Raw genomic sequence first — 23,191 nt, 5'->3', positions numbered from 1 at the left:
GATGGATCGAAACCATCCTCTGCTAAGTGCTCTCTTTTACTCACGCCCCCTGTTACAATTTGGCCATTATCCCCGGTCGGAATCACATGTTTTTCTCGTAAAAATAGAATAGAGACCCCCGATCCCTGACCATCTCATTTTCACGACCTTCAGACTATGCTTTTTATACACGCAACCTCCCAGTTTCTCATGCCACATGTTTTCGCCTTTGCAACAAAGTGGCACAGGCAAAGGCTTTTGGGCCCACAACCAAATGGGCCATTGGATCTAGACCATCTTTTCTACGTTGCGACTTTCTTATTTAAATCATTCTGATTTCTTTTCTCTTCCCACAATTCTTCACTCTGTACACTAACGACTCACCTATACTTTTACACCACCCGGCACCCTGTAAGCTCCACGCTCCTTCTGCTTTTACGGGAGAAAGACATCCACACTTAAAAAAAAAAAAAAAAAAAGCTTAAAGCTACAGGTTGAAAAGTATGTGATGATCACAATTGTGGTGAATCAGGCACCCCAACATGGAAACCAGCATGGACCCCAACATGGACTGCCAGAAGGGGGATTAGCTCAAATGGTAGAGCGCTCGCTTAGCATGCGAGAGGTAACGGGATCGACGCCCGTATTCTCCAAAGTTTTGGTTTGCCGAGTTTTTCAAAGAGCGGGACAATTCTCCTCTGTTTCCCTACTCATGTAACTCATTTGCAAGCTTAGGAAGCACCCGACAACCAGCTCGGCAAGCCTTCGATAGCTCAGCTGGTAGAGCGGAGGACTGTAGTAGAAAATCAGCAATCCTTAGGTCGCTGGTTCAATTCCGGCTCGAAGGAACTTTTGTTAGTCTCATAGATGATGTTTCAACCTGTCGACAAATGCTCTCCCGGTGCCCTCGTCTTCTATCTATTTTCAGAGGGGTCTCTTGTTTGTGTTGGGTATTTGAAATGGGCATCCGACCGAAACTCTCAGTTGAGAGCCACAGTAGGACTTTCTGTAACTCTGACATGCAACTGAAACAAAAAGAGGGTACAATCATCCCTGGGTGGGCTTGAACCACCAACCTTTTGGTTATCAGACAAAAAAAAGTTTTCACAACCTTCAAGCTTTGCTTGAACCTCCCAGTTTCTCATGTCATGTGTCATCTTCTTTGAAACAGAGTGGCGCATGGAAAGACATTTAGGCCCACAACCAAAGAGGGCCAAAGGCTCTGGACCATTCTTTCTACATTGCAACTATGTCATCCAAATCACTGGGATTTTTTTCTCTTCTCAAAATTTTTCACACTGTACATGTTGAAATGGTCTTACAACCGGTGCCCTCCTCTTCTGGCCGAAACTTTAAGTTGAGAGGCACCATAGGATTTTCTGTAACATGCAACTGAGACAAAAAGAGGACACTGCCGTCCCTGGGTGGGCTTGAACCACCAACCTTCCGGTTAACAGCCGAACGCGCTAACCAATTGCGCCACAGAGACAACCACGCTCCCCCACTTTGATTAAAGTCGTAAAAAAGCCACAACATGGTAAATGGAGTATGTTTCTTAGAGGACCTTCTGATCAACACAATAAAAAGAAGAGAATGATAAAACATAACAACTGCGTGGAACTACAGCCGCCAACAAATGGACAATTGCAACACAGAGATGGCCTCCACATTAGCGTCTTAACAACAGTCAGCGGGTAATAGGCTACCCCTCTCTTTTGGAGATATGGCAGCAGAGTGGCGCAGCGGAAGCGTGCTGGGCCCATAACCCAGAGGTCGATGGATCGAAACCATCCTCTGCTAAGTGCTCTCTTTTACTCACGCCCCCTGTTACAATTTGGCCATTATCCCCGGTCGGAATCACATGTTTTTCTCGTAAAAATAGAATAGAGACCCCCGATCCCTGACCATCTCATTTTCACGACCTTCAGACTATGCTTTTTATACACGCAACCTCCCAGTTTCTCATGCCACATGTTTTCGCCTTTGCAACAAAGTGGCACAGGCAAAGGCTTTTGGGCCCACAACCAAATGGGCCATTGGATCTAGACCATCTTTTCTACGTTGCGACTTTCTTATTTAAATCATTCTGATTTCTTTTCTCTTCCCACAATTCTTCACTCTGTACACTAACGACTCACCTATACTTTTACACCACCCGGCACCCTGTAAGCTCCACGCTCCTTCTGCTTTTACGGGAGAAAGACATCCACACTTAAAAAAAAAAAAAAAAAAGCTTAAAGCTACAGGTTGAAAAGTATGTGATGATCACAATTGTGGTGAATCAGGCACCCCAACATGGAAACCAGCATGGACCCCAACATGGACTGCCAGAAGGGGGATTAGCTCAAATGGTAGAGCGCTCGCTTAGCATGCGAGAGGTAACGGGATCGACGCCCGTATTCTCCAAAGTTTTGGTTTGCCGAGTTTTTCAAAGAGCGGGACAATTCTCCTCTGTTTCCCTACTCATGTAACTCATTTGCAAGCTTAGGAAGCACCCGACAACCAGCTCGGCAAGCCTTCGATAGCTCAGCTGGTAGAGCGGAGGACTGTAGTAGAAAATCAGCAATCCTTAGGTCGCTGGTTCAATTCCGGCTCGAAGGAACTTTTGTTAGTCTCATAGATGATGTTTCAACCTGTCGACAAATGCTCTCCCGGTGCCCTCGTCTTCTATCTATTTTCAGAGGGGTCTCTTGTTTGTGTTGGGTATTTGAAATGGGCATCCGACCGAAACTCTCAGTTGAGAGCCACAGTAGGACTTTCTGTAACTCTGACATGCAACTGAAACAAAAAGAGGGTACAATCATCCCTGGGTGGGCTTGAACCACCAACCTTTTGGTTATCAGACAAAAAAAAGTTTTCACAACCTTCAAGCTTTGCTTGAACCTCCCAGTTTCTCATGTCATGTGTCATCTTCTTTGAAACAGAGTGGCGCATGGAAAGACATTTAGGCCCACAACCAAAGAGGGCCAAAGGCTCTGGACCATTCTTTCTACATTGCAACTATGTCATCCAAATCACTGGGATTTTTTTCTCTTCTCAAAATTTTTCACACTGTACATGTTGAAATGGTCTTACAACCGGTGCCCTCCTCTTCTGGCCGAAACTTTAAGTTGAGAGGCACCATAGGATTTTCTGTAACATGCAACTGAGACAAAAAGAGGACACTGCCGTCCCTGGGTGGGCTTGAACCACCAACCTTCCGGTTAACAGCCGAACGCGCTAACCAATTGCGCCACAGAGACAACCACGCTCCCCCACTTTGATTAAAGTCGTAAAAAAGCCACAACATGGTAAATGGAGTATGTTTCTTAGAGGACCTTCTGATCAACACAATAAAAAGAAGAGAATGATAAAACATAACAACTGCGTGGAACTACAGCCGCCAACAAATGGACAATTGCAACACAGAGATGGCCTCCACATTAGCGTCTTAACAACAGTCAGCGGGTAATAGGCTACCCCTCTCTTTTGGAGGTATGGCAGCAGAGTGGCGCAGCGGAAGCGTGCTGGGCCCATAACCCAGAGGTCGATGGATCGAAACCATCCTCTGCTAAGTGCTCTCTTTTACTCACGCCCCCTGTTACAATTTGGCCATTATCCCCGGTCGGAATCACATGTTTTTCTCGTAAAAATAGAATAGAGACCCCCGATCCCTGACCATCTCATTTTCACGACCTTCAGACTATGCTTTTTATACACGCAACCTCCCAGTTTCTCATGCCACATGTTTTCGCCTTTGCAACAAAGTGGCACAGGCAAAGGCTTTTGGGCCCACAACCAAATGGGCCATTGGATCTAGACCATCTTTTCTACGTTGCGACTTTCTTATTTAAATCATTCTGATTTCTTTTCTCTTCCCACAATTCTTCACTCTGTACACTAACGACTCACCTATACTTTTACACCACCCGGCACCCTGTAAGCTCCACGCTCCTTCTGCTTTTACGGGAGAAAGACATCCACACTTAAAAAAAAAAAAAAAAAAAGCTTAAAGCTACAGGTTGAAAAGTATGTGATGATCACAATTGTGGTGAATCAGGCACCCCAACATGGAAACCAGCATGGACCCCAACATGGACTGCCAGAAGGGGGATTAGCTCAAATGGTAGAGCGCTCGCTTAGCATGCGAGAGGTAACGGGATCGACGCCCGTATTCTCCAAAGTTTTGGTTTGCCGAGTTTTTCAAAGAGCGGGACAATTCTCCTCTGTTTCCCTACTCATGTAACTCATTTGCAAGCTTAGGAAGCACCCGACAACCAGCTCGGCAAGCCTTCGATAGCTCAGCTGGTAGAGCGGAGGACTGTAGTAGAAAATCAGCAATCCTTAGGTCGCTGGTTCAATTCCGGCTCGAAGGAACTTTTGTTAGTCTCATAGATGATGTTTCAACCTGTCGACAAATGCTCTCCCGGTGCCCTCGTCTTCTATCTATTTTCAGAGGGGTCTCTTGTTTGTGTTGGGTATTTGAAATGGGCATCCGACCGAAACTCTCAGTTGAGAGCCACAGTAGGACTTTCTGTAACTCTGACATGCAACTGAAACAAAAAGAGGGTACAATCATCCCTGGGTGGGCTTGAACCACCAACCTTTTGGTTATCAGACAAAAAAAAGTTTTCACAACCTTCAAGCTTTGCTTGAACCTCCCAGTTTCTCATGTCATGTGTCATCTTCTTTGAAACAGAGTGGCGCATGGAAAGACATTTAGGCCCACAACCAAAGAGGGCCAAAGGCTCTGGACCATTCTTTCTACATTGCAACTATGTCATCCAAATCACTGGGATTTTTTTCTCTTCTCAAAATTTTTCACACTGTACATGTTGAAATGGTCTTACAACCGGTGCCCTCCTCTTCTGGCCGAAACTTTAAGTTGAGAGGCACCATAGGATTTTCTGTAACATGCAACTGAGACAAAAAGAGGACACTGCCGTCCCTGGGTGGGCTTGAACCACCAACCTTCCGGTTAACAGCCGAACGCGCTAACCAATTGCGCCACAGAGACAACCACGCTCCCCCACTTTGATTAAAGTCGTAAAAAAGCCACAACATGGTAAATGGAGTATGTTTCTTAGAGGACCTTCTGATCAACACAATAAAAAGAAGAGAATGATAAAACATAACAACTGCGTGGAACTACAGCCGCCAACAAATGGACAATTGCAACACAGAGATGGCCTCCACATTAGCGTCTTAACAACAGTCAGCGGGTAATAGGCTACCCCTCTCTTTTGGAGGTATGGCAGCAGAGTGGCGCAGCGGAAGCGTGCTGGGCCCATAACCCAGAGGTCGATGGATCGAAACCATCCTCTGCTAAGTGCTCTCTTTTACTCACGCCCCCTGTTACAATTTGGCCATTATCCCCGGTCGGAATCACATGTTTTTCTCGTAAAAATAGAATAGAGACCCCCGATCCCTGACCATCTCATTTTCACGACCTTCAGACTATGCTTTTTATACACGCAACCTCCCAGTTTCTCATGCCACATGTTTTCGCCTTTGCAACAAAGTGGCACAGGCAAAGGCTTTTGGGCCCACAACCAAATGGGCCATTGGATCTAGACCATCTTTTCTACGTTGCGACTTTCTTATTTAAATCATTCTGATTTCTTTTCTCTTCCCACAATTCTTCACTCTGTACACTAACGACTCACCTATACTTTTACACCACCCGGCACCCTGTAAGCTCCACGCTCCTTCTGCTTTTACGGGAGAAAGACATCCACACTTAAAAAAAAAAAAAAAAAAAAAAAGCTTAAAGCTACAGGTTGAAAAGTATGTGATGATCACAATTGTGGTGAATCAGGCACCCCAACATGGAAACCAGCATGGACCCCAACATGGACTGCCAGAAGGGGGATTAGCTCAAATGGTAGAGCGCTCGCTTAGCATGCGAGAGGTAACGGGATCGACGCCCGTATTCTCCAAAGTTTTGGTTTGCCGAGTTTTTCAAAGAGCGGGACAATTCTCCTCTGTTTCCCTACTCATGTAACTCATTTGCAAGCTTAGGAAGCACCCGACAACCAGCTCGGCAAGCCTTCGATAGCTCAGCTGGTAGAGCGGAGGACTGTAGTAGAAAATCAGCAATCCTTAGGTCGCTGGTTCAATTCCGGCTCGAAGGAACTTTTGTTAGTCTCATAGATGATGTTTCAACCTGTCGACAAATGCTCTCCCGGTGCCCTCGTCTTCTATCTATTTTCAGAGGGGTCTCTTGTTTGTGTTGGGTATTTGAAATGGGCATCCGACCGAAACTCTCAGTTGAGAGCCACAGTAGGACTTTCTGTAACTCTGACATGCAACTGAAACAAAAAGAGGGTACAATCATCCCTGGGTGGGCTTGAACCACCAACCTTTTGGTTATCAGACAAAAAAAAGTTTTCACAACCTTCAAGCTTTGCTTGAACCTCCCAGTTTCTCATGTCATGTGTCATCTTCTTTGAAACAGAGTGGCGCATGGAAAGACATTTAGGCCCACAACCAAAGAGGGCCAAAGGCTCTGGACCATTCTTTCTACATTGCAACTATGTCATCCAAATCACTGGGATTTTTTTCTCTTCTCAAAATTTTTCACACTGTACATGTTGAAATGGTCTTACAACCGGTGCCCTCCTCTTCTGGCCGAAACTTTAAGTTGAGAGGCACCATAGGATTTTCTGTAACATGCAACTGAGACAAAAAGAGGACACTGCCGTCCCTGGGTGGGCTTGAACCACCAACCTTCCGGTTAACAGCCGAACGCGCTAACCAATTGCGCCACAGAGACAACCACGCTCCCCCACTTTGATTAAAGTCGTAAAAAAGCCACAACATGGTAAATGGAGTATGTTTCTTAGAGGACCTTCTGATCAACACAATAAAAAGAAGAGAATGATAAAACATAACAACTGCGTGGAACTACAGCCGCCAACAAATGGACAATTGCAACACAGAGATGGCCTCCACATTAGCGTCTTAACAACAGTCAGCGGGTAATAGGCTACCCCTCTCTTTTGGAGGTATGGCAGCAGAGTGGCGCAGCGGAAGCGTGCTGGGCCCATAACCCAGAGGTCGATGGATCGAAACCATCCTCTGCTAAGTGCTCTCTTTTACTCACGCCCCCTGTTACAATTTGGCCATTATCCCCGGTCGGAATCACATGTTTTTCTCGTAAAAATAGAATAGAGACCCCCGATCCCTGACCATCTCATTTTCACGACCTTCAGACTATGCTTTTTATACACGCAACCTCCCAGTTTCTCATGCCACATGTTTTCGCCTTTGCAACAAAGTGGCACAGGCAAAGGCTTTTGGGCCCACAACCAAATGGGCCATTGGATCTAGACCATCTTTTCTACGTTGCGACTTTCTTATTTAAATCATTCTGATTTCTTTTCTCTTCCCACAATTCTTCACTCTGTACACTAACGACTCACCTATACTTTTACACCACCCGGCACCCTGTAAGCTCCACGCTCCTTCTGCTTTTACGGGAGAAAGACATCCACACTTAAAAAAAAAAAAAAAAAAAAAAGCTTAAAGCTACAGGTTGAAAAGTATGTGATGATCACAATTGTGGTGAATCAGGCACCCCAACATGGAAACCAGCATGGACCCCAACATGGACTGCCAGAAGGGGGATTAGCTCAAATGGTAGAGCGCTCGCTTAGCATGCGAGAGGTAACGGGATCGACGCCCGTATTCTCCAAAGTTTTGGTTTGCCGAGTTTTTCAAAGAGCGGGACAATTCTCCTCTGTTTCCCTACTCATGTAACTCATTTGCAAGCTTAGGAAGCACCCGACAACCAGCTCGGCAAGCCTTCGATAGCTCAGCTGGTAGAGCGGAGGACTGTAGTAGAAAATCAGCAATCCTTAGGTCGCTGGTTCAATTCCGGCTCGAAGGAACTTTTGTTAGTCTCATAGATGATGTTTCAACCTGTCGACAAATGCTCTCCCGGTGCCCTCGTCTTCTATCTAGTTTCAGAGGGGTCTCTTGTTTGTGTTGGGTATTTGAAATGGGCATCCGACCGAAACTCTCAGTTGAGAGCCACAGTAGGACTTTCTGTAACTCTGACATGCAACTGAAACAAAAAGAGGGTACAATCATCCCTGGGTGGGCTTGAACCACCAACCTTTTGGTTATCAGACAAAAAAAAGTTTTCACAACCTTCAAGCTTTGCTTGAACCTCCCAGTTTCTCATGTCATGTGTCATCTTCTTTGAAACAGAGTGGCGCATGGAAAGACATTTAGGCCCACAACCAAAGAGGGCCAAAGGCTCTGGACCATTCTTTCTACATTGCAACTATGTCATCCAAATCACTGGGATTTTTTTCTCTTCTCAAAATTTTTCACACTGTACATGTTGAAATGGTCTTACAACCGGTGCCCTCCTCTTCTGGCCGAAACTTTAAGTTGAGAGGCACCATAGGATTTTCTGTAACATGCAACTGAGACAAAAAGAGGACACTGCCGTCCCTGGGTGGGCTTGAACCACCAACCTTCCGGTTAACAGCCGAACGCGCTAACCAATTGCGCCACAGAGACAACCACGCTCCCCCACTTTGATTAAAGTCGTAAAAAAGCCACAACATGGTAAATGGAGTATGTTTCTTAGAGGACCTTCTGATCAACACAATAAAAAGAAGAGAATGATAAAACATAACAACTGCGTGGAACTACAGCCGCCAACAAATGGACAATTGCAACACAGAGATGGCCTCCACATTAGCGTCTTAACAACAGTCAGCGGGTAATAGGCTACCCCTCTCTTTTGGAGGTATGGCAGCAGAGTGGCGCAGCGGAAGCGTGCTGGGCCCATAACCCAGAGGTCGATGGATCGAAACCATCCTCTGCTAAGTGCTCTCTTTTACTCACGCCCCCTGTTACAATTTGGCCATTATCCCCGGTCGGAATCACATGTTTTTCTCGTAAAAATAGAATAGAGACCCCCGATCCCTGACCATCTCATTTTCACGACCTTCAGACTATGCTTTTTATACACGCAACCTCCCAGTTTCTCATGCCACATGTTTTCGCCTTTGCAACAAAGTGGCACAGGCAAAGGCTTTTGGGCCCACAACCAAATGGGCCATTGGATCTAGACCATCTTTTCTACGTTGCGACTTTCTTATTTAAATCATTCTGATTTCTTTTCTCTTCCCACAATTCTTCACTCTGTACACTAACGACTCACCTATACTTTTACACCACCCGGCACCCTGTAAGCTCCACGCTCCTTCTGCTTTTACGGGAGAAAGACATCCACACTTAAAAAAAAAAAAAAAAAAAGCTTAAAGCTACAGGTTGAAAAGTATGTGATGATCACAATTGTGGTGAATCAGGCACCCCAACATGGAAACCAGCATGGACCCCAACATGGACTGCCAGAAGGGGGATTAGCTCAAATGGTAGAGCGCTCGCTTAGCATGCGAGAGGTAACGGGATCGACGCCCGTATTCTCCAAAGTTTTGGTTTGCCGAGTTTTTCAAAGAGCGGGACAATTCTCCTCTGTTTCCCTACTCATGTAACTCATTTGCAAGCTTAGGAAGCACCCGACAACCAGCTCGGCAAGCCTTCGATAGCTCAGCTGGTAGAGCGGAGGACTGTAGTAGAAAATCAGCAATCCTTAGGTCGCTGGTTCAATTCCGGCTCGAAGGAACTTTTGTTAGTCTCATAGATGATGTTTCAACCTGTCGACAAATGCTCTCCCGGTGCCCTCGTCTTCTATCTATTTTCAGAGGGGTCTCTTGTTTGTGTTGGGTATTTGAAATGGGCATCCGACCGAAACTCTCAGTTGAGAGCCACAGTAGGACTTTCTGTAACTCTGACATGCAACTGAAACAAAAAGAGGGTACAATCATCCCTGGGTGGGCTTGAACCACCAACCTTTTGGTTATCAGACAAAAAAAAGTTTTCACAACCTTCAAGCTTTGCTTGAACCTCCCAGTTTCTCATGTCATGTGTCATCTTCTTTGAAACAGAGTGGCGCATGGAAAGACATTTAGGCCCACAACCAAAGAGGGCCAAAGGCTCTGGACCATTCTTTCTACATTGCAACTATGTCATCCAAATCACTGGGATTTTTTTCTCTTCTCAAAATTTTTCACACTGTACATGTTGAAATGGTCTTACAACCGGTGCCCTCCTCTTCTGGCCGAAACTTTAAGTTGAGAGGCACCATAGGATTTTCTGTAACATGCAACTGAGACAAAAAGAGGACACTGCCGTCCCTGGGTGGGCTTGAACCACCAACCTTCCGGTTAACAGCCGAACGCGCTAACCAATTGCGCCACAGAGACAACCACGCTCCCCCACTTTGATTAAAGTCGTAAAAAAGCCACAACATGGTAAATGGAGTATGTTTCTTAGAGGACCTTCTGATCAACACAATAAAAAGAAGAGAATGATAAAACATAACAACTGCGTGGAACTACAGCCGCCAACAAATGGACAATTGCAACACAGAGATGGCCTCCACATTAGCGTCTTAACAACAGTCAGCGGGTAATAGGCTACCCCTCTCTTTTGGAGGTATGGCAGCAGAGTGGCGCAGCGGAAGCGTGCTGGGCCCATAACCCAGAGGTCGATGGATCGAAACCATCCTCTGCTAAGTGCTCTCTTTTACTCACGCCCCCTGTTACAATTTGGCCATTATCCCCGGTCGGAATCACATGTTTTTCTCGTAAAAATAGAATAGAGACCCCCGATCCCTGACCATCTCATTTTCACGACCTTCAGACTATGCTTTTTATACACGCAACCTCCCAGTTTCTCATGCCACATGTTTTCGCCTTTGCAACAAAGTGGCACAGGCAAAGGCTTTTGGGCCCACAACCAAATGGGCCATTGGATCTAGACCATCTTTTCTACGTTGCGACTTTCTTATTTAAATCATTCTGATTTCTTTTCTCTTCCCACAATTCTTCACTCTGTACACTAACGACTCACCTATACTTTTACACCACCCGGCACCCTGTAAGCTCCACGCTCCTTCTGCTTTTACGGGAGAAAGACATCCACACTTAAAAAAAAAAAAAAAAAAAAATAAAAAAAGCTTAAAGCTACAGGTTGAAAAGTATGTGATGATCACAATTGTGGTGAATCAGGCACCCCAACATGGAAACCAGCATGGACCCCAACATGGACTGCCAGAAGGGGGATTAGCTCAAATGGTAGAGCGCTCGCTTAGCATGCGAGAGGTAACGGGATCGACGCCCGTATTCTCCAAAGTTTTGGTTTGCCGAGTTTTTCAAAGAGCGGGACAATTCTCCTCTGTTTCCCTACTCATGTAACTCATTTGCAAGCTTAGGAAGCACCCGACAACCAGCTCGGCAAGCCTTCGATAGCTCAGCTGGTAGAGCGGAGGACTGTAGTAGAAAATCAGCAATCCTTAGGTCGCTGGTTCAATTCCGGCTCGAAGGAACTTTTGTTAGTCTCATAGATGATGTTTCAACCTGTCGACAAATGCTCTCCCGGTGCCCTCGTCTTCTATCTATTTTCAGAGGGGTCTCTTGTTTGTGTTGGGTATTTGAAATGGGCATCCGACCGAAACTCTCAGTTGAGAGCCACAGTAGGACTTTCTGTAACTCTGACATGCAACTGAAACAAAAAGAGGGTACAATCATCCCTGGGTGGGCTTGAACCACCAACCTTTTGGTTATCAGACAAAAAAAAGTTTTCACAACCTTCAAGCTTTGCTTGAACCTCCCAGTTTCTCATGTCATGTGTCATCTTCTTTGAAACAGAGTGGCGCATGGAAAGACATTTAGGCCCACAACCAAAGAGGGCCAAAGGCTCTGGACCATTCTTTCTACATTGCAACTATGTCATCCAAATCACTGGGATTTTTTTCTCTTCTCAAAATTTTTCACACTGTACATGTTGAAATGGTCTTACAACCGGTGCCCTCCTCTTCTGGCCGAAACTTTAAGTTGAGAGGCACCATAGGATTTTCTGTAACATGCAACTGAGACAAAAAGAGGACACTGCCGTCCCTGGGTGGGCTTGAACCACCAACCTTCCGGTTAACAGCCGAACGCGCTAACCAATTGCGCCACAGAGACAACCACGCTCCCCCACTTTGATTAAAGTCGTAAAAAAGCCACAACATGGTAAATGGAGTATGTTTCTTAGAGGACCTTCTGATCAACACAATAAAAAGAAGAGAATGATAAAACATAACAACTGCGTGGAACTACAGCCGCCAACAAATGGACAATTGCAACACAGAGATGGCCTCCACATTAGCGTCTTAACAACAGTCAGCGGGTAATAGGCTACCCCTCTCTTTTGGAGGTATGGCAGCAGAGTGGCGCAGCGGAAGCGTGCTGGGCCCATAACCCAGAGGTCGATGGATCGAAACCATCCTCTGCTAAGTGCTCTCTTTTACTCACGCCCCCTGTTACAATTTGGCCATTATCCCCGGTCGGAATCACATGTTTTTCTCGTAAAAATAGAATAGAGACCCCCGATCCCTGACCATCTCATTTTCACGACCTTCAGACTATGCTTTTTATACACGCAACCTCCCAGTTTCTCATGCCACATGTTTTCGCCTTTGCAACAAAGTGGCACAGGCAAAGGCTTTTGGGCCCACAACCAAATGGGCCATTGGATCTAGACCATCTTTTCTACGTTGCGACTTTCTTATTTAAATCATTCTGATTTCTTTTCTCTTCCCACAATTCTTCACTCTGTACACTAACGACTCACCTATACTTTTACACCACCCGGCACCCTGTAAGCTCCACGCTCCTTCTGCTTTTACGGGAGAAAGACATCCACACTTAAAAAAAAAAAAAAAAAAAAATAAAAAAAGCTTAAAGCTACAGGTTGAAAAGTATGTGATGATCACAATTGTGGTGAATCAGGCACCCCAACATGGAAACCAGCATGGACCCCAACATGGACTGCCAGAAGGGGGATTAGCTCAAATGGTAGAGCGCTCGCTTAGCATGCGAGAGGTAACGGGATCGACGCCCGTATTCTCCAAAGTTTTGGTTTGCCGAGTTTTTCAAAGAGCGGGACAATTCTCCTCTGTTTCCCTACTCATGTAACTCATTTGCAAGCTTAGGAAGCACCCGACAACCAGCTCGGCAAGCCTTCGATAGCTCAGCTGGTAGAGCGGAGGACTGTAGTAGAAAATCAGCAATCCTTAGGTCGCTGGTTCAATTCCGGCTCGAAGGAACTTTTGTTAGTCTCATAGATGATGTTTCAACCTGTCGACAAATGCTCTCCCGGTGCCCTCGTCTTCTATCTATTTTCAGAGGGGTCTCTTGTTTGTGTTGGGTATTTGAAATGGGCATCCGACCGAAACTCTCAGTTGAGAGCCACAGTAGGACTTTCTGTAACTCTGACATGCAACTGAAACAAAAAGAGGGTACAATCATCCCTGGGTGGGCTTGAACCACCAACCTTTTGGTTATCAGACAAAAAAAAGTTTTCACAACCTTCAAGCTTTGCTTGAACCTCCCAGTTTCTCATGTCATGTGTCATCTTCTTTGAAACAGAGTGGCGCATGGAAATACATTTAGGCCCACAACCAAAGAGGGCCAAAGGCTCTGGACCATTCTTTCTACATTGCAACTATGTCATCCAAATCACTGGGATTTTTTTCTCTTCTCAAAATTTTTCACACTGTACATGTTGAAATGGTCTTACAACCGGTGCCCTCCTCTTCTGGCCGAAACTTTAAGTTGAGAGGCACCATAGGATTTTCTGTAACATGCAACTGAGACAAAAAGAGGACACTGCCGTCCCTGGGTGGGCTTGAACCACCAACCTTCCGGTTAACAGCCGAACGCGCTAACCAATTGCGCCACAGAGACAACCACGCTCCCCCACTTTGATTAAAGTCGTAAAAAAGCCACAACATGGTAAATGGAGTATGTTTCTTAGAGGACCTTCTGATCAACACAATAAAAAGAAGAGAATGATAAAACATAACAACTGCGTGGAACTACAGCCGCCAACAAATGGACAATTGCAACACAGAGATGGCCTCCACATTAGCGTCTTAACAACAGTCAGCGGGTAATAGGCTACCCCTCTCTTTTGGAGGTATGGCAGCAGAGTGGCGCAGCGGAAGCGTGCTGGGCCCATAACCCAGAGGTCGATGGATCGAAACCATCCTCTGCTAAGTGCTCTCTTTTACTCACGCCCCCTGTTACAATTTGGCCATTATCCCCGGTCGGAATCACATGTTTTTCTCGTAAAAATAGAATAGAGACCCCCGATCCCTGACCATCTCATTTTCACGACCTTCAGACTATGCTTTTTATACACGCAACCTCCCAGTTTCTCATGCCACATGTTTTCGCCTTTGCAACAAAGTGGCACAGGCAAAGGCTTTTGGGCCCACAACCAAATGGGCCATTGGATCTAGACCATCTTTTCTACGTTGCGACTTTCTTATTTAAATCATTCTGATTTCTTTTCTCTTCCCACAATTCTTCACTCTGTACACTAACGACTCACCTATACTTTTACACCACCCGGCACCCTGTAAGCTCCACGCTCCTTCTGCTTTTACGGGAGAAAGACATCCACACTTAAAAAAAAAAAAAAAAAAAAAAAAAAAAAGCTTAAAGCTACAGGTTGAAAAGTATGTGATGATCACAATTGTGGTGAATCAGGCACCCCAACATGGAAACCAGCATGGACCCCAACATGGACTGCCAGAAGGGGGATTAGCTCAAATGGTAGAGCGCTCGCTTAGCATGCGAGAGGTAACGGGATCGACGCCCGTATTCTCCAATGTTTTGGTTTGCCGAGTTTTTCAAAGAGCGGGACAATTCTCCTCTGTTTCCCTACTCATGTAACTCATTTGCAAGCTTAGGAAGCACCCGACAACCAGCTCGGCAAGCCTTCGATAGCTCAGCTGGTAGAGCGGAGGACTGTAGTAGAAAATCAGCAATCCTTAGGTCGCTGGTTCAATTCCGGCTCGAAGGAACTTTTGTTAGTCTCATAGATGATGTTTCAACCTGTCGACAAATGCTCTCCCGGTGCCCTCGTCTTCTATCTATTTTCAGAGGGGTCTCTTGTTTGTGTTGGGTATTTGAAATGGGCATCCGACCGAAACTCTCAGTTGAGAGCCACAGTAGGACTTTCTGTAACTCTGACATGCAACTGAAACAAAAAGAGGGTACAATCATCCCTGGGTGGGCTTGAACCACCAACCTTTTGGTTATCAGACAAAAAAAAGTTTTCACAACCTTCAAGCTTTGCTTGAACCTCCCAGTTTCTCATGTCATGTGTCATCTTCTTTGAAACAGAGTGGCGCATGGAAAGACATTTAGGCCCACAACCAAAGAGGGCCAAAGGCTCTGGACCATTCTTTCTACATTGCAACTATGTCATCCAAATCACTGGGATTTTTTTCTCTTCTCAAAATTTTTCACACTGTACATGTTGAAATGGTCTTACAACCGGTGCCCTCCTCTTCTGGCCGAAACTTTAAGTTGAGAGGCACCATAGGATTTTCTGTAACATGCAACTGAGACAAAAAGAGGACACTGCCGTCCCTGGGTGGGCTTGAACCACCAACCTTCCGGTTAACAGCCGAACGCGCTAACCAATTGCGCCACAGAGACAACCACGCTCCCCCACTTTGATTAAAGTCGTAAAAAAGCCACAACATGGTAAATGGAGTATGTTTCTTAGAGGACCTTCTGATCAACACAATAAAAAGAAGAGAATGATAAAACATAACAACTGCGTGGAACTACAGCCGCCAACAAATGGACAATTGCAACACAGAGATGGCCTCCACATTAGCGTCTTAACAACAGTCAGCGGGTAATAGGCTACCCCTCTCTTTTGGAGGTATGGCAGCAGAGTGGCGCAGCGGAAGCGTGCTGGGCCCATAACCCAGAGGTCGATGGATCGAAACCATCCTCTGCTAAGTGCTCTCTTTTACTCACGCCCCCTGTTACAATTTGGCCATTATCCCCGGTCGGAATCACATGTTTTTCTCGTAAAAATAGAATAGAGACCCCCGATCCCTGACCATCTCATTTTCACGACCTTCAGACTATGCTTTTTATACACGCAACCTCCCAGTTTCTCATGCCACATGTTTTCGCCTTTGCAACAAAGTGGCACAGGCAAAGGCTTTTGGGCCCACAACCAAATGGGCCATTGGATCTAGACCATCTTTTCTACGTTGCGACTTTCTTATTTAAATCATTCTGATTTCTTTTCTCTTCCCACAATTCTTCACTCTGTACACTAACGACTCACCTATACTTTTACACCACCCGGCACCCTGTAAGCTCCACGCTCCTTCTGCTTTTACGGGAGAAAGACATCCACACTTAAAAAAAAAAAAAAAAAAAAAAAAAAAAAGCTTAAAGCTACAGGTTGAAAAGTATGTGATGATCACAATTGTGGTGAATCAGGCACCCCAACATGGAAACCAGCATGGACCCCAACATGGACTGCCAGAAGGGGGATTAGCTCAAATGGTAGAGCGCTCGCTTAGCATGCGAGAGGTAACGGGATCGACGCCCGTATTCTCCAATGTTTTGGTTTGCCGAGTTTTTCAAAGAGCGGGACAATTCTCCTCTGTTTCCCTACTCATGTAACTCATTTGCAAGCTTAGGAAGCACCCGACAACCAGCTCGGCAAGCCTTCGATAGCTCAGCTGGTAGAGCGGAGGACTGTAGTAGAAAATCAGCAATCCTTAGGTCGCTGGTTCAATTCCGGCTCGAAGGAACTTTTGTTAGTCTCATAGATGATGTTTCAACCTGTCGACAAATGCTCTCCCGGTGCCCTCGTCTTCTATCTATTTTCAGAGGGGTCTCTTGTTTGTGTTGGGTATTTGAAATGGGCATCCGACCGAAACTCTCAGTTGAGAGCCACAGTAGGACTTTCTGTAACTCTGACATGCAACTGAAACAAAAAGAGGGTACAATCATCCCTGGGTGGGCTTGAACCACCAACCTTTTGGTTATCAGACAAAAAAAAGTTTTCACAACCTTCAAGCTTTGCTTGAACCTCCCAGTTTCTCATGTCATGTGTCATCTTCTTTGAAACAGAGTGGCGCATGGAAAGACATTTAGGCCCACAACCAAAGAGGGCCAAAGGCTCTGGACCATTCTTTCTACATTGCAACTATGTCATCCAAATCACTGGGATTTTTTTCTCTTCTCAAAATTTTTCACACTGTACATGTTGAAATGGTCTTACAACCGGTGCCCTCCTCTTCTGGCCGAAACTTTAAGTTGAGAGGCACCATAGGATTTTCTGTAACATGCAACTGAGACAAAAAGAGGACACTGCCGTCCCTGGGTGGGCTTGAACCACCAACCTTCCGGTTAACAGCCGAACGCGCTAACCAATTGCGCCACAGAGACAACCACGCTCCCCCACTTTGATTAAAGTCGTAAAAAAGCCACAACATGGTAAATGGAGTATGTTTCTTAGAGGACCTTCTGATCAACACAATAAAAAGAAGAGAATGATAAAACATAACAACTGCGTGGAACTACAGCCGCCAACAAATGGACAATTGCAACACAGAGATGGCCTCCACATTAGCGTCTTAACAACAGTCAGCGGGTAATAGGCTACCCCTCTCTTTTGGAGGTATGGCAGCAGAGTGGCGCAGCGGAAGCGTGCTGGGCCCATAACCCAGAGGTCGATGGATCGAAACCATCCTCTGCTAAGTGCTCTCTTTTACTCACGCCCCCTGTTACAATTTGGCCATTATCCCCGGTCGGAATCACATGTTTTTCTCGTAAAAATAGAATAGAGACCCCCGATCCCTGACCATCTCATTTTCACGACCTTCAGACTATGCTTTTTATACACGCAACCTCCCAGTTTCTCATGCCACATGTTTTCGCCTTTGCAACAAAGTGGCACAGGCAAAGGCTTTTGGGCCCACAACCAAATGGGCCATTGGATCTAGACCATCTTTTCTACGTTGCGACTTTCTTATTTAAATCATTCTGATTTCTTTTCTCTTCCCACAATTCTTCACTCTGTACACTAACGACTCACCTATACTTTTACACCACCCGGCACCCTGTAAGCTCCACGCTCCTTCTGCTTTTACGGGAGAAAGACATCCACACTTAAAAAAAAAAAATAAAAAAAAAAAAAAAAGCTTAAAGCTACAGGTTGAAAAGTATGTGATGATCACAATTGTGGTGAATCAGGCACCCCAACATGGAAACCAGCATGGACCCCAACATGGACTGCCAGAAGGGGGATTAGCTCAAATGGTAGAGCGCTCGCTTAGCATGCGAGAGGTAACGGGATCGACGCCCGTATTCTCCAAAGTTTTGGTTTGCCGAGTTTTTCAAAGAGCGGGACAATTCTCCTCTGTTTCCCTACTCATGTAACTCATTTGCAAGCTTAGGAAGCACCCGACAACCAGCTCGGCAAGCCTTCGATAGCTCAGCTGGTAGAGCGGAGGACTGTAGTAGAAAATCAGCAATCCTTAGGTCGCTGGTTCAATTCCGGCTCGAAGGAACTTTTGTTAGTCTCATAGATGATGTTTCAACCTGTCGACAAATGCTCTCCCGGTGCCCTCGTCTTCTATCTATTTTCAGAGGGGTCTCTTGTTTGTGTTGGGTATTTGAAATGGGCATCCGACCGAAACTCTCAGTTGAGAGCCACAGTAGGACTTTCTGTAACTCTGACATGCAACTGAAACAAAAAGAGGGTACAATCATCCCTGGGTGGGCTTGAACCACCAACCTTTTGGTTATCAGACAAAAAAAAGTTTTCACAACCTTCAAGCTTTGCTTGAACCTCCCAGTTTCTCATGTCATGTGTCATCTTCTTTGAAACAGAGTGGCGCATGGAAAGACATTTAGGCCCACAACCAAAGAGGGCCAAAGGCTCTGGACCATTCTTTCTACATTGCAACTATGTCATCCAAATCACTGGGATTTTTTTCTCTTCTCAAAATTTTTCACACTGTACATGTTGAAATGGTCTTACAACCGGTGCCCTCCTCTTCTGGCCGAAACTTTAAGTTGAGAGGCACCATAGGATTTTCTGTAACATGCAACTGAGACAAAAAGAGGACACTGCCGTCCCTGGGTGGGCTTGAACCACCAACCTTCCGGTTAACAGCCGAACGCGCTAACCAATTGCGCCACAGAGACAACCACGCTCCCCCACTTTGATTAAAGTCGTAAAAAAGCCACAACATGGTAAATGGAGTATGTTTCTTAGAGGACCTTCTGATCAACACAATAAAAAGAAGAGAATGATAAAACATAACAACTGCGTGGAACTACAGCCGCCAACAAATGGACAATTGCAACACAGAGATGGCCTCCACATTAGCGTCTTAACAACAGTCAGCGGGTAATAGGCTACCCCTCTCTTTTGGAGGTATGGCAGCAGAGTGGCGCAGCGGAAGCGTGCTGGGCCCATAACCCAGAGGTCGATGGATCGAAACCATCCTCTGCTAAGTGCTCTCTTTTACTCACGCCCCCTGTTACAATTTGGCCATTATCCCCGGTCGGAATCACATGTTTTTCTCGTAAAAATAGAATAGAGACCCCCGATCCCTGACCATCTCATTTTCACGACCTTCAGACTATGCTTTTTATACACGCAACCTCCCAGTTTCTCATGCCACATGTTTTCGCCTTTGCAACAAAGTGGCACAGGCAAAGGCTTTTGGGCCCACAACCAAATGGGCCATTGGATCTAGACCATCTTTTCTACGTTGCGACTTTCTTATTTAAATCATTCTGATTTCTTTTCTCTTCCCACAATTCTTCACTCTGTACACTAACGACTCACCTATACTTTTACACCACCCGGCACCCTGTAAGCTCCACGCTCCTTCTGCTTTTACGGGAGAAAGACATCCACACTTAAAAAAAAAAAATAAAAAAAAAAAAAAAAGCTTAAAGCTACAGGTTGAAAAGTATGTGATGATCACAATTGTGGTGAATCAGGCACCCCAACATGGAAACCAGCATGGACCCCAACATGGACTGCCAGAAGGGGGATTAGCTCAAATGGTAGAGCGCTCGCTTAGCATGCGAGAGGTAACGGGATCGACGCCCGTATTCTCCAAAGTTTTGGTTTGCCGAGTTTTTCAAAGAGCGGGACAATTCTCCTCTGTTTCCCTACTCATGTAACTCATTTGCAAGCTTAGGAAGCACCCGACAACCAGCTCGGCAAGCCTTCGATAGCTCAGCTGGTAGAGCGGAGGACTGTAGTAGAAAATCAGCAATCCTTAGGTCGCTGGTTCAATTCCGGCTCGAAGGAACTTTTGTTAGTCTCATAGATGATGTTTCAACCTGTCGACAAATGCTCTCCCGGTGCCCTCGTCTTCTATCTATTTTCAGAGGGGTCTCTTGTTTGTGTTGGGTATTTGAAATGGGCATCCGACCGAAACTCTCAGTTGAGAGCCACAGTAGGACTTTCTGTAACTCTGACATGCAACTGAAACAAAAAGAGGGTACAATCATCCCTGGGTGGGCTTGAACCACCAACCTTTTGGTTATCAGACAAAAAAAAGTTTTCACAACCTTCAAGCTTTGCTTGAACCTCCCAGTTTCTCATGTCATGTGTCATCTTCTTTGAAACAGAGTGGCGCATGGAAAGACATTTAGGCCCACAACCAAAGAGGGCCAAAGGCTCTGGACCATTCTTTCTACATTGCAACTATGTCATCCAAATCACTGGGATTTTTTTCTCTTCTCAAAATTTTTCACACTGTACATGTTGAAATGGTCTTACAACCGGTGCCCTCCTCTTCTGGCCGAAACTTTAAGTTGAGAGGCACCATAGGATTTTCTGTAACATGCAACTGAGACAAAAAGAGGACACTGCCGTCCCTGGGTGGGCTTGAACCACCAACCTTCCGGTTAACAGCCGAACGCGCTAACCAATTGCGCCACAGAGACAACCACGCTCCCCCACTTTGATTAAAGTCGTAAAAAAGCCACAACATGGTAAATGGAGTATGTTTCTTAGAGGACCTTCTGATCAACACAATAAAAAGAAGAGAATGATAAAACATAACAACTGCGTGGAACTACAGCCGCCAACAAATGGACAATTGCAACACAGAGATGGCCTCCACATTAGCGTCTTAACAACAGTCAGCGGGTAATAGGCTACCCCTCTCTTTTGGAGGTATGGCAGCAGAGTGGCGCAGCGGAAGCGTGCTGGGCCCATAACCCAGAGGTCGATGGATCGAAACCATCCTCTGCTAAGTGCTCTCTTTTACTCACGCCCCCTGTTACAATTTGGCCATTATCCCCGGTCGGAATCACATGTTTTTCTCGTAAAAATAGAATAGAGACCCCCGATCCCTGACCATCTCATTTTCACGACCTTCAGACTATGCTTTTTATACACGCAACCTCCCAGTTTCTCATGCCACATGTTTTCGCCTTTGCAACAAAGTGGCACAGGCAAAGGCTTTTGGGCCCACAACCAAATGGGCCATTGGATCTAGACCATCTTTTCTACGTTGCGACTTTCTTATTTAAATCATTCTGATTTCTTTTCTCTTCCCACAATTCTTCACTCTGTACACTAACGACTCACCTATACTTTTACACCACCCGGCACCCTGTAAGCTCCACGCTCCTTCTGCTTTTACGGGAGAAAGACATCCACACTTAAAAAAAAAAAATAAAAAAAAAAAAAAAAGCTTAAAGCTACAGGTTGAAAAGTATGTGATGATCACAATTGTGGTGAATCAGGCACCCCAACATGGAAACCAGCATGGACCCCAACATGGACTGCCAGAAGGGGGATTAGCTCAAATGGTAGAGCGCTCGCTTAGCATGCGAGAGGTAACGGGATCGACGCCCGTATTCTCCAAAGTTTTGGTTTGCCGAGTTTTTCAAAGAGCGGGACAATTCTCCTCTGTTTCCCTACTCATGTAACTCATTTGCAAGCTTAGGAAGCACCCGACAACCAGCTCGGCAAGCCTTCGATAGCTCAGCTGGTAGAGCGGAGGACTGTAGTAGAAAATCAGCAATCCTTAGGTCGCTGGTTCAATTCCGGCTCGAAGGAACTTTTGTTAGTCTCATAGATGATGTTTCAACCTGTCGACAAATGCTCTCCCGGTGCCCTCGTCTTCTATCTATTTTCAGAGGGGTCTCTTGTTTGTGTTGGGTATTTGAAATGGGCATCCGACCGAAACTCTCAGTTGAGAGCCACAGTAGGACTTTCTGTAACTCTGACATGCAACTGAAACAAAAAGAGGGTACAATCATCCCTGGGTGGGCTTGAACCACCAACCTTTTGGTTATCAGACAAAAAAAAGTTTTCACAACCTTCAAGCTTTGCTTGAACCTCCCAGTTTCTCATGTCATGTGTCATCTTCTTTGAAACAGAGTGGCGCATGGAAAGACATTTAGGCCCACAACCAAAGAGGGCCAAAGGCTCTGGACCATTCTTTCTACATTGCAACTATGTCATCCAAATCACTGGGATTTTTTTCTCTTCTCAAAATTTTTCACACTGTACATGTTGAAATGGTCTTACAACCGGTGCCCTCCTCTTCTGGCCGAAACTTTAAGTTGAGAGGCACCATAGGATTTTCTGTAACATGCAACTGAGACAAAAAGAGGACACTGCCGTCCCTGGGTGGGCTTGAACCACCAACCTTCCGGTTAACAGCCGAACGCGCTAACCAATTGCGCCACAGAGACAACCACGCTCCCCCACTTTGATTAAAGTCGTAAAAAAGCCACAACATGGTAAATGGAGTATGTTTCTTAGAGGACCTTCTGATCAACACAATAAAAAGAAGAGAATGATAAAACATAACAACTGCGTGGAACTACAGCCGCCAACAAATGGACAATTGCAACACAGAGATGGCCTCCACATTAGCGTCTTAACAACAGTCAGCGGGTAATAGGCTACCCCTCTCTTTTGGAGGTATGGCAGCAGAGTGGCGCAGCGGAAGCGTGCTGGGCCCATAACCCAGAGGTCGATGGATCGAAACCATCCTCTGCTAAGTGCTCTCTTTTACTCACGCCCCCTGTTACAATTTGGCCATTATCCCCGGTCGGAATCACATGTTTTTCTCGTAAAAATAGAATAGAGACCCCCGATCCCTGACCATCTCATTTTCACGACCTTCAGACTATGCTTTTTATACACGCAACCTCCCAGTTTCTCATGCCACATGTTTTCGCCTTTGCAACAAAGTGGCACAGGCAAAGGCTTTTGGGCCCACAACCAAATGGGCCATTGGATCTAGACCATCTTTTCTACGTTGCGACTTTCTTATTTAAATCATTCT

The 23,191-nt window shown here is 45.7% G+C and overlaps 26 non-coding genes across 26 annotated transcripts; 13 read left to right on the top strand and 13 right to left on the bottom strand.

Annotated features, from left to right (window-relative positions):
- The first annotated feature begins 741 nt into the window (after positions 1–741).
- Positions 742–827, top strand: TRNAY-GUA (transfer RNA tyrosine (anticodon GUA)). Its single transcript is given in 2 exon segments — positions 742–778; positions 792–827. It is a non-coding gene; the product is annotated as a tRNA-Tyr (tRNA).
- A 567-nt stretch (positions 828–1,394) lies between these two features.
- TRNAN-GUU (transfer RNA asparagine (anticodon GUU)) lies at positions 1,395–1,468 on the bottom strand. Its single transcript has one exon. It is a non-coding gene; the product is annotated as a tRNA-Asn (tRNA).
- Positions 1,469–2,494: 1,026 nt separating this feature from the next.
- On the top strand, positions 2,495–2,580 carry TRNAY-GUA (transfer RNA tyrosine (anticodon GUA)). The gene is given in 2 exon segments: positions 2,495–2,531; positions 2,545–2,580. It is a non-coding gene; the product is annotated as a tRNA-Tyr (tRNA).
- Positions 2,581–3,147: 567 nt separating this feature from the next.
- TRNAN-GUU (transfer RNA asparagine (anticodon GUU)) lies at positions 3,148–3,221 on the bottom strand. The gene has a single exon. It is a non-coding gene; the product is annotated as a tRNA-Asn (tRNA).
- A 1,027-nt stretch (positions 3,222–4,248) lies between these two features.
- Positions 4,249–4,334, top strand: TRNAY-GUA (transfer RNA tyrosine (anticodon GUA)). The gene is given in 2 exon segments: positions 4,249–4,285; positions 4,299–4,334. It is a non-coding gene; the product is annotated as a tRNA-Tyr (tRNA).
- A 567-nt stretch (positions 4,335–4,901) lies between these two features.
- TRNAN-GUU (transfer RNA asparagine (anticodon GUU)) lies at positions 4,902–4,975 on the bottom strand. Its single transcript has one exon. It is a non-coding gene; the product is annotated as a tRNA-Asn (tRNA).
- Positions 4,976–6,006: 1,031 nt separating this feature from the next.
- TRNAY-GUA (transfer RNA tyrosine (anticodon GUA)) lies at positions 6,007–6,092 on the top strand. Its single transcript is given in 2 exon segments — positions 6,007–6,043; positions 6,057–6,092. It is a non-coding gene; the product is annotated as a tRNA-Tyr (tRNA).
- A 567-nt stretch (positions 6,093–6,659) lies between these two features.
- Positions 6,660–6,733, bottom strand: TRNAN-GUU (transfer RNA asparagine (anticodon GUU)). The gene has a single exon. It is a non-coding gene; the product is annotated as a tRNA-Asn (tRNA).
- A 1,030-nt stretch (positions 6,734–7,763) lies between these two features.
- Positions 7,764–7,849, top strand: TRNAY-GUA (transfer RNA tyrosine (anticodon GUA)). Its single transcript is given in 2 exon segments — positions 7,764–7,800; positions 7,814–7,849. It is a non-coding gene; the product is annotated as a tRNA-Tyr (tRNA).
- Positions 7,850–8,416: 567 nt separating this feature from the next.
- TRNAN-GUU (transfer RNA asparagine (anticodon GUU)) lies at positions 8,417–8,490 on the bottom strand. Its single transcript has one exon. It is a non-coding gene; the product is annotated as a tRNA-Asn (tRNA).
- Positions 8,491–9,517: 1,027 nt separating this feature from the next.
- On the top strand, positions 9,518–9,603 carry TRNAY-GUA (transfer RNA tyrosine (anticodon GUA)). The gene is given in 2 exon segments: positions 9,518–9,554; positions 9,568–9,603. It is a non-coding gene; the product is annotated as a tRNA-Tyr (tRNA).
- A 567-nt stretch (positions 9,604–10,170) lies between these two features.
- Positions 10,171–10,244, bottom strand: TRNAN-GUU (transfer RNA asparagine (anticodon GUU)). The gene has a single exon. It is a non-coding gene; the product is annotated as a tRNA-Asn (tRNA).
- Positions 10,245–11,281: 1,037 nt separating this feature from the next.
- TRNAY-GUA (transfer RNA tyrosine (anticodon GUA)) lies at positions 11,282–11,367 on the top strand. The gene is given in 2 exon segments: positions 11,282–11,318; positions 11,332–11,367. It is a non-coding gene; the product is annotated as a tRNA-Tyr (tRNA).
- A 567-nt stretch (positions 11,368–11,934) lies between these two features.
- On the bottom strand, positions 11,935–12,008 carry TRNAN-GUU (transfer RNA asparagine (anticodon GUU)). Its single transcript has one exon. It is a non-coding gene; the product is annotated as a tRNA-Asn (tRNA).
- Positions 12,009–13,045: 1,037 nt separating this feature from the next.
- On the top strand, positions 13,046–13,131 carry TRNAY-GUA (transfer RNA tyrosine (anticodon GUA)). Its single transcript is given in 2 exon segments — positions 13,046–13,082; positions 13,096–13,131. It is a non-coding gene; the product is annotated as a tRNA-Tyr (tRNA).
- A 567-nt stretch (positions 13,132–13,698) lies between these two features.
- Positions 13,699–13,772, bottom strand: TRNAN-GUU (transfer RNA asparagine (anticodon GUU)). The gene has a single exon. It is a non-coding gene; the product is annotated as a tRNA-Asn (tRNA).
- Positions 13,773–14,809: 1,037 nt separating this feature from the next.
- On the top strand, positions 14,810–14,895 carry TRNAY-GUA (transfer RNA tyrosine (anticodon GUA)). The gene is given in 2 exon segments: positions 14,810–14,846; positions 14,860–14,895. It is a non-coding gene; the product is annotated as a tRNA-Tyr (tRNA).
- A 567-nt stretch (positions 14,896–15,462) lies between these two features.
- On the bottom strand, positions 15,463–15,536 carry TRNAN-GUU (transfer RNA asparagine (anticodon GUU)). The gene has a single exon. It is a non-coding gene; the product is annotated as a tRNA-Asn (tRNA).
- A 1,037-nt stretch (positions 15,537–16,573) lies between these two features.
- Positions 16,574–16,659, top strand: TRNAY-GUA (transfer RNA tyrosine (anticodon GUA)). The gene is given in 2 exon segments: positions 16,574–16,610; positions 16,624–16,659. It is a non-coding gene; the product is annotated as a tRNA-Tyr (tRNA).
- A 567-nt stretch (positions 16,660–17,226) lies between these two features.
- On the bottom strand, positions 17,227–17,300 carry TRNAN-GUU (transfer RNA asparagine (anticodon GUU)). The gene has a single exon. It is a non-coding gene; the product is annotated as a tRNA-Asn (tRNA).
- Positions 17,301–18,337: 1,037 nt separating this feature from the next.
- On the top strand, positions 18,338–18,423 carry TRNAY-GUA (transfer RNA tyrosine (anticodon GUA)). Its single transcript is given in 2 exon segments — positions 18,338–18,374; positions 18,388–18,423. It is a non-coding gene; the product is annotated as a tRNA-Tyr (tRNA).
- A 567-nt stretch (positions 18,424–18,990) lies between these two features.
- TRNAN-GUU (transfer RNA asparagine (anticodon GUU)) lies at positions 18,991–19,064 on the bottom strand. The gene has a single exon. It is a non-coding gene; the product is annotated as a tRNA-Asn (tRNA).
- Positions 19,065–20,101: 1,037 nt separating this feature from the next.
- TRNAY-GUA (transfer RNA tyrosine (anticodon GUA)) lies at positions 20,102–20,187 on the top strand. Its single transcript is given in 2 exon segments — positions 20,102–20,138; positions 20,152–20,187. It is a non-coding gene; the product is annotated as a tRNA-Tyr (tRNA).
- Positions 20,188–20,754: 567 nt separating this feature from the next.
- Positions 20,755–20,828, bottom strand: TRNAN-GUU (transfer RNA asparagine (anticodon GUU)). The gene has a single exon. It is a non-coding gene; the product is annotated as a tRNA-Asn (tRNA).
- Positions 20,829–21,865: 1,037 nt separating this feature from the next.
- TRNAY-GUA (transfer RNA tyrosine (anticodon GUA)) lies at positions 21,866–21,951 on the top strand. The gene is given in 2 exon segments: positions 21,866–21,902; positions 21,916–21,951. It is a non-coding gene; the product is annotated as a tRNA-Tyr (tRNA).
- Positions 21,952–22,518: 567 nt separating this feature from the next.
- Positions 22,519–22,592, bottom strand: TRNAN-GUU (transfer RNA asparagine (anticodon GUU)). Its single transcript has one exon. It is a non-coding gene; the product is annotated as a tRNA-Asn (tRNA).
- Between the last annotated feature and the right edge of the window lie 599 nt (positions 22,593–23,191).

Source organism: Rhinoderma darwinii (assembly GCF_050947455.1).
Source record: "Rhinoderma darwinii isolate aRhiDar2 chromosome 4 unlocalized genomic scaffold, aRhiDar2.hap1 SUPER_4_unloc_9, whole genome shotgun sequence".
In the NCBI taxonomy this organism is placed as follows: domain Eukaryota; kingdom Metazoa; phylum Chordata; class Amphibia; order Anura; family Rhinodermatidae; genus Rhinoderma; species Rhinoderma darwinii.
The sequence above is the reverse complement of the archived record's forward strand: the minus strand, read 5'-3'. Positions and strand labels throughout refer to the sequence as shown.